A 15,284-nucleotide genomic window follows, 5' to 3' on the forward strand; every position below is an offset into this window, starting at 1 on the left:
TCATACTGGCGGTGGCCTACGCAGATCTGGATGTGTGCTTGAGGCCAGCACAGCAGCCACAAGGGGGTGAGTACAGTGAGCGTGACAACCATTTTGGTTGGCTGGCATGGTATCCTAGTGGTGAGTTTCAGTTAGTGGGTACCCCTTAATGCCAGCTCAGACATTGCTGTGTGGTCCAGCTCAATGTAAATGGGTGTATAGAAAAATCTTGTAATACAGCTAGGTGGCATTCCATGTTAGACAGGGCATAGTGGGTCCCAGGAAGGGGGCAGTTGTCAGAGTCACCAGATCCTCGGGGTCTGTGCATGTTCCCAACACGTCCACCACTGAACAGCTCCAAGACTCTGATAGATAAATCACAGAGACTGAGAGAGTTCAAGAGGGGAAGAGGGGATTAGGAAGGGAACAGCTGGGAAGGAGACCTGTAGTAAGAAAAAGGTTAGAACACACAATAAGAAAATTATATCTCCTGAAATCAATACTAGACTATGATTCTAAGCCTAGTCACTCTGAAAACATGAACAATCTAAGAGTTAAGTTTAAAATGACTAAGTTTCAAGATGGCCGGATACCTGTAGGGGAATCAAGATGAATTAAATGCAAACTTTCTTATTCAAGTACTTTCCTTTACATGAGAATCAGAAAAACATTCTGACTAAATTTTAAACCAGTCATATAAATCCTGTTTTGAGAATGTATACTAGGACCATACAATATTGCATCTAGAAACTCTGGCCTTCTGTGTACTCTTAAAATGTTTCAACACAAATTGCGCATATTGCAGATATATATATATATATATATAGTAAACACCATAAAATGATTGTGCACCATGAAATACACAATATGGATTCAGGAAACAAATCACATAGCTTCTCAACCTGAATATTACATAATAAATATCTTAGAATAGTGGCATACAATAAACAACATGAATTAAACTCGATGAGAGAATCTTACGTCTTGCCGATTCGAGTGTCACCATGTAAAATACCAAGAAATGGTAGCACGCAATGAGTATCAAAGTCAAATCATCATTAATCAAATCACGCGTCTTGCCGATTCATAAAACACAATGTAAATGTCAAGAAATAACAGCTCACAATAAATAACAAGATCAAAGTACAATGAAACGAATTGCGCTTCTTTTGCCGATTCTTAAGCCACCATGTAAATGTCAAGAAATGGTAGCGCGCAATAAACAACAAAGTTAAATCCTCATGAAACGAGTTGCACGTCTTGCAATTCGTAAAACATCATGTAAATGTCAAGAAATAGTAGCGCGCAATGGACAACAATGTTTAAACACCATAAAACGAATCGCGCGTCTTGCCGATTCCTAAGCCACCATGCCAATGTCAAGAAATGGTAGCACGCAATGAATAACAAAGTCAAACCTTTATGAAACAAATCGCGCGTCTTGCCTATTTGTAAACTACCATATAAATGTCAAGAAATGGTGGCGCACAAGTGATCTGTTACTCATTTAAGAATTAAACCAAGAATATGGAAATTCTCAATAACGGTGTCGGGATTGTCCAACCACCGTCTTACCGCCTGGAACAATGATCACCAATGAAGGATGAAGGGCAGAAGACTGGAAGATTCAAATAGGCTGCCGTGACAGGAGCTTAGGAAGAAGCTGCTGCTCTGCACAGGTACCTCTGAATAGTGAGCACTGGGAGTTGGGCTGGCTCTCTTTTATAGAGTCTTGGCCCAGCCCAGAACCACGCCCAGGCATGTTGCAGGGAAAGTCTCTGGAAGGCCCTGGAAAGGGACCACGCCCTAACACACTCTGAAAACCTGCAGCAATACATTGCAAAGGAACAGTATTTGTAAGCATATTAAAAATAAGTTTTCAGGATTGAACTCTGCAATGCAAAAGGTTAAACCACAACATATCAGCACAATGCATAAATTACGTTGTTTTGCGAGTGCTGGGTTTTTGCATTTTTGTCGCCAATAGAGCGCGTACTGCTCTGGTGTTGACAGTTGGCAGTGGTTGGCTCTCATCTTGCTGTGGTACCTAGCAAATGGAATGCCAGTGTGATGCATAGTACTCAATCCTGTTCACTGTGTGTGATGGTAATGTGTATGCCATCTGTGGTGTAGGTGCTGTAATTGACCCAGTGCTCAATTTCTCTCTCCCTCCCCCCCCTATTTTCTTCTGTCATCCTGTCCATGTGTGCATTAGCATCATCTGGTGGAGGAGCAGGGGCACCGGCGACTGAGGGAGCTGCATCCCACAGGACCCAGGAGGCAGAGTCCTCCAACTCTGAGGGGACCAGCGGGACGGGGGGTGAGGGGAGCACCACAGCAGAGACAGGAGGTGACAACACTGACTCTGATTTCTCCTCCGATGGTGGTGGACACCTCTGGAACCACCCCAGCTACAGGTACAGCCGCCACTCCCTGTACCAGCACTGCCCTCCCAGTAGCCCCCCACTGAGTTGCCCGTGCCCGCTTACCCAGGAGGGTAGGCATCTCCTTCACCCCAGGCACCTCAGGCCCTGCCCCAATCAGCCCTGCTGCCCTCAGTGAGGAGGCTATTGACCTCCTGAGATCCATCTCTGCAGGGCAGTCAACCATAGTGAATGCCATCCAGGGGCTGGCATCCCAGAAGCAGCAATCCAATGCATACCTGGAGGGCCACCACAGTGGGTTTGTGGCCCTTCAGAGATCGTTTCAGGCTCTGGCCTCCTCTCTGTTGGCAGCCAGTGTCCCTGTTCCTGCCATCCCCCCTCCAACTACCACTTCCCAGTCCCAGTCTCTTCAACCCCAACCCATCCCATGCACACATACAGACCAAGCATGCACACAAAACATCAAACAAGAGTAGCACAGTCAAACAAAGGCAGCACAACAACATCCACTGCCTCCACTGTCTCCCTCTCCTCCTTCTCCCTCACAGTCACATCTGCTCTCACACCTACATGCACTGCATCAACATCCACCACCACCATCACCACATCATGCAGCACACCCACCTCACTTGCAGACAGCTGCACAAACTCCATCCATGCATACCCTTTGTTCTCTCCCACCCCGTCTGCCCCCCCTCCTAAGAGACATAAACGCATGCACTCAGACTCCCAACAGCCATTCACGTCACACAGGCACACTATCCATGTACTTACACCCAAGTCCAGCAGACGTACACCTTCGACAACCACTCCCTCGACCTCCACTCCCATCCCTCCTCCCACATCCCACCCCAACGTCCCTAAGAAGCTTTTCCTTGCCCATCTTGACCTCTTCCCTCAACCTCTACTCCCGTCCTGCCCATAAGAGCAGGGTCCCAATGACACAGCACAGTACCTCAGCCAAACAGTCTGCCACTGCTCCCATCAAATCATTTGCTGCTGGCACAAAGGGCCCCCAGATTGTGATGGCTACCAGTTCTACTGTGAGCACACCTCCTAGTCCTGGAGGCAAGAAAGGGAAGGTTCCCACTCCACCACCCAAGAAAGGGAAGGATCCCATCCCATCACCCAAGAAAGGGAAATATCCTACTTTACCACCCAAGAAAGCGAAGGTTCCCACTTCACCACCCAAAAAAGGGAAGGTTCCCACTCAACCATCAAAGAGAGGCAAGAGGCCCCCTCCACCAGCAGAGGGAAAGGAGCCCCCACCTCCAGCAGAGGCAGCCAGGGTAACACCTCTACCAGCAGTGGGCAAGGAGCCCCCACCTCCAGCAGAGGCACAGCAGTCCTCACCTCCAGCAGAGGGCATGTAGGCCACCCACCACAGACAATTGGGCAAGGAGCCCCCTCCAGAATCAGTGGGCATGTTCCCCACTTCAAAGACTGTGGCCTTACACTCCCCACCAGAGACAATTGGGTGAGGAGCCCCCTCCAGGACCAGTGGGCATGTTCCCCACTTCAAAGACTGTGGTCTTACACTCCCCACGAGAGACAATTGGGCGAGGAGCCCCCTCCATAACCAGTGGGCATGTTCCCCAATTCAGCTGAGGTGCCCCCACCCCCCTTCCTCTTGAGGTGCCTGTCCATTTCCAACATGATGCCCCTGCACAGTGGAGTCCGGATAATGTCACAAATCAAGTTGGGCCTTGGACTGTGCCCTGTGGCCATGTGGGGCTTCTGTACTTTGGACTGGCCATTGGCCCTTTCTGGACATTGATGCCTGCTTTTGTTTTCGGATGGGCAATATGGTGGCGGTTGGCATCAAATCACAGTGTCACTTCAACCTCAATGTAGTCCTTGTGTTAATTAGACGTGTGTCCTGTGACATTGGTTTTACTCTGCAGCTAGTTGTGTGTACAGTGTGTGTGTGAATGGTGTGTGTTGTGCATGTGTGTTTCACTCTGCTTTTCCTCCCTCCATCCCTTGTGTGCTAGGTGGCTGTACTCACTGTCATCGTCTTCGTCGGCATTGGTGTTCCAGGAGGACCATGGTGTAGAAGAGCATCGGGAAGACTTAAAGTTCCAGTTCCATGGTGGCAGCGGTCTCCTCGGTGTCTCTTTAGTTTTCTATGCAGTGTTTCTGCCAGGCTTTTGACGGCGTTGGTACCTCCCCAGAAATCGTGGCGGTTTGCTATGTCAGAATATGGTGGGCGGTACCTTGTCTTCCACCTTGCTGTTGATGGCTACCACCTTGGTCAGTCTTGTTAGTGCCCTAGCGGTTGGTGTGGTACATTGGCTGTCTATGGGAGGGATCACCACCATGGTCATAATTTGACAGTAATTATCATCATCCTGTTGACTGTGTTACCAACACTTTATCACTCACCGCCAATGTCATAATGACCACCTAAGTGTACAGAAAACATAGGCGCCATCTTGTCCTGGTATTAGTACAACATAGGAAGTAGGTAACATAATGTTGAAAATTCACATGTAAATGGAAAATGGAAAGTTCGCCCTTGTATCGCTTCCAATGCTCAGAAAGCTAGAACTTTATGTCTGCACATGTTGCAACATGCAAATACTAAAAGGGGAGATAAAGGCTACCGTACAGATGTATATTCAACACAAAATTGATTCACGTTGTACCACAAATTAAATTCTCCTGCATCACCCCTCTTGGATACTGATAACATGATTTCAAATCTCGGCCCCCTAACAATCCAACTATTACATGATTAATTAATTCATATAAAAAGTTTATAAAAATGTAAATCTCCAAACAATGTCGCAAAGAACATTCTCAGGTTGTCTATCGGGAGAGCTAGATTAAAATATATAGGGCCTTATTACAATTTCGGTGGACAGAAAATCCCATCTCGCGAAATCCTGAGGGGGAGGTTGCCGCCATTGTGGCTGCCTTTACGCCAGGCCCATTATGAGTTTCCCACTAGGTGAGAGGTTCCGCCAGCTTGCCCAGAGGGAACAGCCTACAGCATTGTCTCCGGCTCGTAATAGAGCCGGCTGCAATGCTCTAGTGCGCAGGGTGCACCAGCACCCTAGCAATGTTCACTGTCTGCTAAGCAGACAGTGAACATTGTGACGGTGCTGGCCAGGGGGTCCCAGCACTGCCCATATCAAGTGCATGGGCAGTGCAGGGGCCCCCCTGAGGCCACTTGCACTCATTTTCTGCCAGCATTTTCATGGCAGTGCTACCACTATGAAATCGCTGTCGGAGAACAACGTCGTAATCCCCAGGGCAGTGCTGCTTGCAGCGCTGCCCTAGCAGATGAAGACCAGCACAGACACCGGGTTGACTAATCCTGGCGGTGCTGGCGGTCCGACTGTGGTGCAACTGTTGCAGTCATAATGTGGCACTCAGACTGCCACATTGGTGGCGGTCCGAGTGCCACCACGAACATGGCGGTCATGAGACCGCCAGGTTTATAATCAGGCCCATAATGTGTCAACAACCTCACATACAAGATAATAACTGAAATAAATCACTGCGGGCAAAACATAATATTATAAGCAAAATCATGTGACAATGTCCTACCAGACCATTCTAGTTAAATGATTCATTTACAGGACACATAATTGTATTGATGTAATCTGTGCAGAAAAGTTATCTATATGTCCATCTATCTATCTATATATATATATATATATATATATATATTGATACACAAACTGGTCCCTTCACAGCGCTTGCCAGCTGGTGCCTGCGTCAGGGATGGACCAATTCCCTGTAACTCATTTTCAACAATTGACAAACAAGTCAAACGCAGCACTCCCAGGATATCATTAGTCTTCTTCTTTAATGATATTCGAACCAAACACTCGACACCCTACGCATTTTGACCAACAAGATCTTGAGCACGGTTAGTGAGTACTTCATTCCTTTTGCTTTTATACAATTTCCCACCCACTGCTATTATGTGGCATTGTAGGATACATAGTTCCAACAAAAGGTGAATGAGACAAAACCAAATACCCTAATCAAATCCAAAAGTGTGACTAAATTAAAATAATAACAATAATCACAAAAAACATCTAGCAGCGACTTTTGCACAGATAATTTGTCAATTATAACTACATTTTCTATGTTGTCAAAGAGATGGATACAGGGAGATCATCTATAAAAATCAAACTTTCCTAAATATTTGTATATATATTCCATGATATTGACCTAGTATGTTTATGGCAGACTCTAAATCCACATACCCTCTGTAGAAACTGCATTTATTTTGGGTAAAGTACCCTCCTATCATTGATATCTTGCACATATAATAGGGTAGTCCATATTTAAAGTTTGTTTTCATAATATCAGAGTTAAAAGAAACTGCTCTGATAGTAAGGATATGAGTAATAAATTCAGAGATATAGAACAGAGGTTCTTGAAAACTAAATTCATATCACATCTATCTAATTTCTGCGAAGATGCACATTTAACTCTTCATCACAATTCAGCCCATTGGGAGTTATTGTCTGGAGATCCATAATCAATTCTGATTCTCTTTTCCTTAGATACAGAGTGCAGTTGCCCCTCAAGGATTCCTTCCAATGTGTTCAACTGCATAATAGGATAACTGTGTGGGGTCACTGAAATTCATTGTTTGGTAAGGTATCACTACAGGGTATTCCGGGTCACTATATTGTATTGCCAGCATGTGCTCTAGCACCCTCTTTTTGGCAGCACATACAGTGCTTCCAATGTATCTCAGAAAGCAGGGACATTCAAGCACATATATCACATATTGATTGCTGATGTGAGAAATTGTCTAATGGGCCATGCGTAGTTGCCCACTGTTGAATATTTCTTTCTAACCTTACTAGATTTATACACTTTTTTGCACCCGCACAGATAGAAACCTTGAAACCCAGATCTGGAGTTGACATTCATCGGGGTGATGTCACTACGTACTAAGATGTCCCTCTGTGATTTTGCTTTCCAATATGTAATGCTTCGTTTTGGTGTTATTCTATTGCCAATCGCGGCATCACTTTTAATAATCCCCCAGTGTTCACTCTGGATTTTCTGTACCTTTCTGTAACTACTGTTGTATGTAAGGATCAATCTCAATGTGGGTTCACCGTTGCTCGTGAATGTGTTGGTGAAGAGTAACTGGTCTCTAAATGTACCCACTCAAATCAAATCAAATCAAATCATTAACATTTATAAAGCGCGCTACTCACCCGTGCGGGTCTCAAGGTGCTAGGGGGAAGGGGTTACTGCTGCTCGAAGAGCCAGGTCTTGAGTAGTCTCCGGAATGCGGAGTGGTCCTGGGTGGTCCTGAGGATGGTGGGGAGGGTGTTCCAAGTCTTGGCCGCCAGGTAGGAGAAGGATCTCCCACCTGCCGTGGAGCGGCGGATGCGAGGGACGGCGGCGAGAGCGAGGCTGGTGGAGCGGAGAAGACGGGTGGGAGCGTAGAAGCTGAGGCGACGGTTGAGGTATTCTGGTCCCTTGTTGTGGAGGGCTTTGTGTGCGTGGGTGAGGAGACGGAAGGTGATCGTTTTGCTGACGGGAAGCCAGTGCAGGTGTCTCAGGTGTGCGGAGATGTGGCTGTTGCGGGGTATGTTGAGGATGAGGCGGGCGGAGGCGTTTTGAATTCGTTGCAGACATTTCTGGAGTTTAGCGGTGGTTCCTGCGTATAGGGTGTTGCCGTAGTCCAGACGGCTTGTGACGAGGGCGTGGGTCACGGTCTTTCTGGTGTCGGCGGGGATCCAACTGAAGATCTTTCGGAGCATGCAGAGGGTGAGGAAACAGGAGGATGATACGGCGTTGACTTGTTTGGTCATGGTGAGAAGTTAGTCCAAGATGAAGCCGAGGTTGCGTGCGTGGTCTGAGGGGGTTGGTGCGGTGCCAAGGGCCGTGGGCCACCAGGAGTCAGTTTCAGGCGGCTGAGTTTCATCCAATCCGCGACGTCTTTCATTCCATCTTGCAGGTTGGTCTTGGCGCTGGTGGGGTCCTTGGTGAGGGAAAGTATCAGTTGAGTGTCGTCGGCGTAGGAGGTGATGATGATGCTGTGTTTGCGTACGATGTCGGCGAGGGGGCTCATGTAGACATTGAAGAGTGTCGGGCTGAGCGAGGAGCCTTGTGGGACGCCGCAAATGATCTCGGTGGGGTCTGAGCGAAAAGGAGGGAGGTAGACTCTTTGGGAGCGATTGGAGAGGAAGAAGGCGATCCAGTCCAGGGCCTGGCCTTGGATCCCGGTGGAGCGGAGGCAGGTTATTAGGGTGCGGTAACAGACGGTGTCGAAGGCAGCCGAGAGGTCGAGGAGGATGAGGGCGACTGTTTCTCCGTTGTCCATCAGGGTTCTGATGTCGTCTGTGACTGAGATGAGGGCGGTTTCTGTGTTGTGGTTGGCTCGGAATCCGGACTGAGAGGGGTCAAGAAGGTTGTTGTCTTCAAGGAAGTTGGTAAGCTGCTTGTTGACGGTCTTCTCTATGACTTTGGCAGGGAAGGGGAGGAGTGAGATGGGGCGGAAGTTCTTCAGGTCGCTAGGGTCAGCCGTAGGTTTCTTCAGTAGGGCGTTGACTTCAGCGTGTTTCCAGCTCTCGGGGAAGGTAGCAGACGAAAACGAGGTGTTGATGATGGTCTGGAGGTGCGGGGCGATGATGTCGTCGGCTTTATTGAAGATGAAGTGTGGGCAGGGGTCCGAGGGGGCACCGGAGTGGATGGAGTTCATGGTGGCTTTGGTCTCTTCTGTGTTGATGTGGGTCCAGGCTTTGCGGGTGATGGCTGGGGTTGTGGGTTCTGTGGTGGTCGTCTGGGTCTGGAGTCCGAAGCTGTCGTGTAAGTCGGTAATCTTATGATGGAAGAAGGTGGCGAGGGAGTTGCAAAGGTCTTGTGAGGGCGTGATGGCGTTGGCGTTGGCGTTGGAGAGCTCTTTTACGATGTTGAAGAGTTCTCTGCTGTTGTGGCTGTTTTTGTCCAGTCTGTCTGTGAAGAAATTCCTTTTGGCGGCGCGGATCAGGTGATGGTGTTCGCGGGTAGCGTTCTTGAGGGCAGTCATGTTGTCTGTGGTGTGGTCCTTACGCCAGGCTTTCTCGAGGGTGCGACAAGTTTTCTTTGATTCCTTAAGGGTGTCAGAGAACCAGAGAGGTTTTTTGGTGTTGGATTGTCTTGGAAGGTGTCTGAGGGGAGCGAGGTTGTCTGCGCAGTTGGTGATCCAGTTCGTGAGGCTGAGGGCTGCGTCGTTGGGGTCGGCGGAGAAGGTGGGTTGGTTGTTGATGAGAGTGGAGAGAAGCTGTTCTTCGGGGATTTTGTTCCACTGTAGACGTGGGATGGATTGTGTGCGGAGGTGGCGAGTTTCGTGTAGGAAGGTGAAGTTGACACATCTGTGGTCGGTCCAGTGTAGAGCGGACGCGTGGCTGAAGGATACGTGTTTGCTGGCGGAAAAGATGGGGTCGAGCGTGTGTCCGGCGATGTGGGTGGGGTGTTCACCAGTTGCTTGAGGCCGAGGTTGGCGAGGTTGTCGAGCAGGGCGGTGGTGTTGGGATCGTTGTTCTGTTCCAGATGGAAGTTGAGGTCGCCGAGGAGGATGTAGTCCGGCGAGGCGAGGGCGTGCGGGGAGATGAAGTCGGTGATAGAGTCGCTGAAGAGGGCGCGCGGTCCGGGGGGACGGTACATGAGGGATCCTCTGAGGGTGGTCCTGGGGTCTGTGCGGATCTGGAAGTGCAGGTGTTCGGCGGCTAGGGGGGTGTCTTCGGTGGAGGTGGTGACGTTGATGGAGTCTTTGAAGACAATGGCGATTCCTCCTCCTACGTGGTTGGTGCGGTCTTTTCTGGAAATCTTCTAGCCTTCGGGGATGGCTATGGCGATGTCGGGGGCCGAGGAGGCGTTCATCCAGGTCTCAGTGATGAAGGCGACGTCTGGTGCGGTGGAGTCCAGGAGGTCCCAGAGTTCAACGGCGTGCTTGTGGATGGATCGTGCGTTGATCAGGATGCATTTGAGGTTGTTGATGGCGCCTGGGCTGGCAGTAGTGGTGGTTTCGTGGTGGAAGGTAAGTTTGCAGGTGTGACATACGAAGGGTCTGTGGGTAAGTTTCGGGTTGGCTTGGAAGCAGGTGCTGGAGCGCCCCGGGTTGAGGGCGTGGAGGGTGATGGGGTCTTAGCGGTGCAGAGGGGTTTGGGAGTGCTGAGGGCCAGGAGTCGTGACGCTGGGCGCGGGCCAGGCGCGGACGGGCGCAGACGGGCTTGCCTTAGGCGCGCCTTCGGCACGCCCGCTGCTCGGTCGCGCAGCGCCCGCCATAAGAGGGAGAGGGGGGGAGGGGTCAGCTGGGGGCGGGGGACGGGAGTGGGGCGACGAATGGGAGCTGGGGGGGCGGGGGCGTGCAGGAGGTGGCGACAGGAAAGCGGAAGGAGGGGGGACAGTTAGAGGGGAGAAAAGATGGGGGGGAGTTAAGGGTGACGGGGAGTTAGGAAGAAAGTTAGGAGGAAAGTTAGGAAGATAGGGGAGGGGGGGTTACAGAGGTGGAGGTGAGTGAGGGAGAGAGATAGAAGGGTAGAAAGATAGGAAGATAGGGGGTTACAGAGGAGGTGGTGAGTGAGGGAGAAAGGTAGAAAGATAGGAAGATAGGGGCGTTACAGAGGGGGTGGCGAGTGAGGGAGGTCAGAGAGACGAGTCAGGAGCAGGAGGGCAGACGCGGGAAGATCCAAGAAGAAGGTAAAAGAAGAAGAGGAGCAGAAGAGAGAAGAGCAGAAGAGAGAAGATCCAAGAAGAAGGTAAAAGAAGAAGAGGAGCAGAAGAGAGAAGAGCAGCAGTGAGAAGAGCCAAGAAGACGGTAAAGAAGAAGAGGAGCAGAAGAGCAGAAGAGAGAAGATCACAGAAGAAGGTAAAGAAGAAGAGGAGCAGAAGAGCAGAAGAGAGAAGATCACAGAAGAAGGTAAAGAAGAAGAGGGGCGGAAGATCAGAAGAGAGAAGATCACAGAAGACGGTAAAGAAGAAGAGGAGCGACGAGCAGCAGTGAGAAGAGCCAAGAAGACGGTGAAAAAGAAGCGGAGCAGAGGAGAGAAGAGCCTAGAAGAAGGACACAGAAGAAGAAGGCACACGCAGGTCGCGGTGCAGAGGAGAGAGAAAGAAGCACACAGAAGAAGAACACAGATGAAGACAGAAGAAACAACAAGCAGGATGGGGAGCAGGGAAGAAAGAAGACTACAGATGAAGAATACAGATGAAGAGCACAGAGGAAGATCAGAGATGAAGAAAAGAAGCAGGAGAGGAGGTGAGTAGCGCGGGGCAGGGCGAGGGGCTGGGCGGTGGGGGGGGTACTTACTGTGATTTCCCTGGGCTTGCTAGGAGGTCTCAGGAGCCTGGGCTGGTGGAGCTGCAGCGGCAGGGGGAGCGACCTACCCTTGGGTCAAGGGTCGCTAACTCTGTCGCGCAGCGGCCGCCATAAGAGGGAAGGGGGGTAAGATTCAGCTGGGGGCGGGGGACGGGAGTGGGGCGACGAATGGGAGCTGGATGGGCGGGGCGTGCAGGAGGTGGCGGCGGGAAAGCGGAGGGAGGGGGGACAGGTAGAGGGGAGAAAAGATGGGGAGGAGGGGTTAAGGGTGGCGGGGAGTTAGGAAGAAAGTTAGGAGGAAAGTTAGGAAGATAGGGGAAGGGGGTTACAGAGGTGGAGGTGAGTGAGGGAGAGAGATAGAAGGATAGAAAGATAGGAAGATAGGGGGGGTTACAGAGGAGATGGCGAGTGAGGGAGAAAGGTAGAAAGATAGGAAGATAGGGGCGTTACAGAGGGGGTGGCGAGTGAGGGAGGTCAGAGAGACGAGTCAGGAGCAGGAGGGCAGACGCGGGAAGATCCAAGAAGAAGGTAAAAGAAGAAGAGGAGCAGAAGAGAGAAGAGCAGAAGAGAGAAGATCCAAGAAGAAGGTAAAAGAAGAAGAGGAGCAGAAGAGAGAAGAGCAGCAGTGAGAAGAGCCAAGAAGACGGTAAAGAAGAAGAGGAGCAGAAGAGAGAAGATCACAGAAGAAGGTAAAGAAGAAGAGGAGCAGAAGAGCAGAAGAGAGAAGATCACAGAAGATGGTAAAGAAGAAGAGGGGCGGAAGATCAGAAGAGAGAAGATCACAGAAGAAGGTAAAGAAGAAGAGGAGCGACGAGCAGCAGTGAGAAGAGCCAAGAAGACGGTGAAAAAGAAGCGAAGCAGAGGAGAGAAGAGCCTAGAAGAAGGACACAGAAGAAAAAGGCACACGCAGGTCACGGTGCAGAGGAGAGAGAAAGAAGCACACAGAAGAAGAACACAGATGAAGACAGAAGAAACAACAAGCAGGATGGGGAGCAGGGAAGAAAGAAGACTACAGATGAAGAATACAGATGAAGAGCACAGAGGAAGATCAGAGATGAAGAAAAGAAGCAGGAGAGGAGCTGAGTAGCGCGGGGCAGGGCGAGGGGCTGGGCGGTGGGGGGGGTACTTACTGTGATTTCGCTGGGCTTGCTAGGAGGTCTCAGGAGCCTGGGCTGGTGGAGCTGCAGCGGCAGGGGAGCGACCTACCCTTGGGTCAAGGGTCGCTAACTCTGTCGCGCAGCGGCCGCCATAAGAGGGAGAGGGGGGAGGGAGGGGTCAGCTGGGGGTGGGGGATGGGAGTGGGGCGACGAATGGGAGCTGGGGGGGCGGGGCGTGCAGGAGGTGGCGGCGGGAAAGCGGAGGGAGGGGGGACAGGTAGAGGGGAGAAAAGATGGGGGAGGGGGGTTAAGGGTGGCGGGGAGTTAGGAAGAAAGTTAGGAGGAAAGTTAGGAAGATAGGGGAAGGGGGTTACAGAAGTGGAGGTGAGTGAGGGAGAGAGATAGAAGGGTAGAAAGATAGGAAGATAGGGGGGGTTACAGAGGAGGTGGCGAGTGAGGGAGAAAGGTAGAAAGATAGGAAGATAGGGGCGTTACAGAGGGGGTGGCGAGTGAGGGAGGTCAGAGAGACGAGTCAGGAACAGGAGGGCAGACGCAGGAAGATCCAAGAAGAAGGTAAAAGAAGAAGAGGAGCAGAAGAGAGAAGAGCAGAAGAGCGAAGATCCAAGAAGAAGGTAAAAGAAGAAGAGGAGCAGAAGAGAGAAGAGCAGCAGTGTGAAGAGCCAAGAAGACGGTAAAGAAGAAGAGGAGCAGAAGAGCAGAAGAGAGAAGATCACAGAAGAAGGTAAAGAAGAAGAGGAGCAGAAGAGCAGAAGAGAGAAGATCACAGAAGAAGGTAAAGAAGAAGAGGGGCGGAAGATCAGAAGAGAGAAGATCACAGAAGAAGGTAAAGAAGAAGAGGAGCGACGAGCAGCAGTGAGAAGAGCCAAGAAGACGGTGAAAAAGAAGCGGAGCAGAGGAGAGAAGAGCCTAGAAGAAGGACACAGAAGAAGAAGGCACACGCAGGTCGCGGTGCAGAGGAGAGAGAAAGAAGCACACAGAAGAAGAACACAGATGAAGACAGAAGAAACAACACGCAGGACGGGGAGCAGGGAAGAAAGAAGAGTACAGATGAAGAATACAGATGAAGAGCACAGAGGAAGATCAGAGATGAAGAAAAGAAGCAGGAGAGGAGGTGAGTAGCGCGGGGCAGGGCGAGAGGCTGGGCGGTGGGGGGGTACTTACTGTGATTTTGCCGGGCTTGCTAGGAGGTCTCAGGAGCCTGGGCTGGTGGAGCTGCAGCGGCAGGGGGAGCGACCTACCTTTGGGTCACTGACACTACCCACTGACTTTTTATGGCCTTCTCCAAGACCCTAGACCCAATTCAGGTTACCTCTCTCTCTGAAGGGAATTACCATCACTTCATGTTCACTCTCATATGCTGCCTGTGTGCTGCAATGTCTCTTAGCCCTAAGCAGTTCACCAAAAGGTATGCTCCATTTAAGATTCTCAGGGTGCCCGCTAAGAGCATGTAGTAAGCTGTTACCTGCAGTGGGCTTCCTAAAGAGGTGAGTTTGTAATTCTCCATGTTCAACTCCAACTGTCACATCTAGAAACTCAATGCTTGTTCTACTCATAGTCAGAGTGAAATTAAGATCGTGTCCATTAATCTTGAGAATCTTGACATATAATGAAACAATCGTTAATGAACCTCAGCCACCTGGCCCCCGTACTTATCTATCCTGATGTCAATGAACACCTGCTCCTCCCACTAGTCAAAGAAAAGATTCGCAAAGCTTGAGGAGACGATATATATCATACCTCAGATTAGTCAATTAAGCTGACAACACTCAGATGTTATTGTCACTGAATGGCGCACAGTGGTGCAAGGGACAGGCTAGCGTCAACAGAAAAAACCCTAGTCTGGGGGGAATGGCAGGAGGGGAAAAGGTGTTAGTGTGCCAGGAATTATGCTAGGCTGTTAGAGGCAATATATATGCCGCTAACCACTCTAGCATCATTTCCTGACACACTACCACCCAAACATGACTCCTGTCTAAGTAAAGACAGGAGTCATGCCCATCACCCGAATTGCCAGCACAGGGGACCAGTGTCCCCTTGGCATGGCCATCATACCCCTAGTGCCAGGCAGGGGGGGCCATGTAAGGACCCCCAAATGGCAATAAAAAAATAAAAATATATACTTACCTCTACTTACCCAGGATGGAGTCCCTCAACCTGTGGTGCCCCTCTGGTGTGGGTGGAGGTGTTCCTGGGGCTTTGGTTGGGCACCTAGGGGCCCATTCCATGTTGTTTGCCATGGAAATGGGCCCACGTGTCCCCTAACGCCTGGTCAGACCCAGGTGTTAAATAATGGTGCTAAGCAGGCTTAGCACCATTATTTGGGTCTGCCTACTCCGTGCTGTAATTTTTGCACCAGAACATAAATAAGGCATTAGAGGGTTAGCATGATATTGTGGATGGAAATACCTACCTTTCATCTAATTAGTGCAAGTTAGTTCACAGCATCAACAATATGGCGCTAAGCCCTATATTTTATCGAAATATAAATATATGGAGTTAACTTTGCACCATTTTAGC

The sequence above is a fragment of the Pleurodeles waltl genome, chromosome 4_1 (assembly GCF_031143425.1).
Source record: "Pleurodeles waltl isolate 20211129_DDA chromosome 4_1, aPleWal1.hap1.20221129, whole genome shotgun sequence".
Lineage (NCBI taxonomy): Eukaryota > Metazoa > Chordata > Amphibia > Caudata > Salamandridae > Pleurodeles > Pleurodeles waltl.